The 1,140-nt window shown below is 40.0% G+C and overlaps 1 pseudogene; it reads right to left on the bottom strand.

Moving 5' to 3' along the window:
* Positions 1-30: 30 nt before the first annotated feature.
* Positions 31-795, bottom strand: LOC102824046 (annotated as a pseudogene).
* Between the last annotated feature and the right edge of the window lie 345 nt (positions 796-1,140).

Here is a 1,140-nt window from a genome sequence, read left to right as displayed (position 1 = left end):
GAGGGCATTCAGCAACTCTTGAAGACCAACCTATCCATTGGTTCCCTTGATCTCCAGGTTAAGATAAAGTTCTCCCAGAAAAAGTACAAATGCATGAAATCATTTTCAAGTCACTTCATCTCCTTTTGCAGCTTGATTTTTAACTTCATATTCAGTCCGACATCTTTGAAGTAACAATTGGTGGAAATTGCCAATCTGTGGGTTAATTGTCAGATGATGAGACAGGTAGTTACACAGGCGTGCTCCCATGTAAGAGAAGTTTGGGATGGATGTAGCCTGTTGATAGACGAGCTCCACAAGGTTTTGCAAAGCATCATCTGTTGCAACCCAACCATTAAGGGTCTCTGCAGACTGTTCAATTTCAGTTTCAAAAGTGCCAGGCTGCTCTGTGAGATGATTCAAAAAGTCTTGAACATGTTCTGGTAGAGTAGGATAATCCTCACAACCATCCTCACAGGATTCTGTATAGTTAGAAGAGTAACCTGATGGTTAAAATTCGGGGGCGTTCACTGACAGTTTGCACATTAACACCAGAGCTACAGCCCCCTGGGGTTTGACCATTGCTGACTCAGAGATCTGCTGTTGGGTTTTATCCACGGAACTAGGTGGAGCTCTCAGGGACCTCACTTGTTCTGCCTCCCCAATGAATGCTTGAGAGGTCTGGTTTGGTTTCTTTCTCTCCCTTTTGTGAGGAGTCCTTTTAGAAGAGGTTGTAGCCCGCTGGAGGTCTCTGAGAGGGTCAGGCTGGGAAGGCGATTTCCTAATTATCCTTTTGAGACCCATACAAATTATCATTTTGGCCACAAGGTGTTCCTGAATTTTTATTTTTAGCAACACATACTATTTTGGTATTTGGCTTTTAATGTTTCTCTAATTTATTTTCTTGTCTATTTGTTTAATTTATGTACCATTACATAATTATGTAATGGTACATAATTAACTTGCTTATGTGCTTCATAATTTAGACATAGGCATCTGTGTTGAAATCATGATATATACTATATATAAATCACTATATACTTGTATATTCCCATAACCTAGTGCCTTAACCCATCAGTGATAAAGTAAGATGTTCCCATGCAAACCAAACCCATTGGACATCAAGTAATTTCCAATTCATAGTTACCCTATATAGGCCAC

This window comes from Chrysochloris asiatica, unplaced genomic scaffold, assembly GCF_000296735.1.
Source record: "Chrysochloris asiatica unplaced genomic scaffold, ChrAsi1.0 scaffold00030, whole genome shotgun sequence".
Classification (NCBI taxonomy): domain Eukaryota; kingdom Metazoa; phylum Chordata; class Mammalia; order Afrosoricida; family Chrysochloridae; genus Chrysochloris; species Chrysochloris asiatica.
This window is presented reverse-complemented; position numbering and strand designations above follow the sequence as displayed.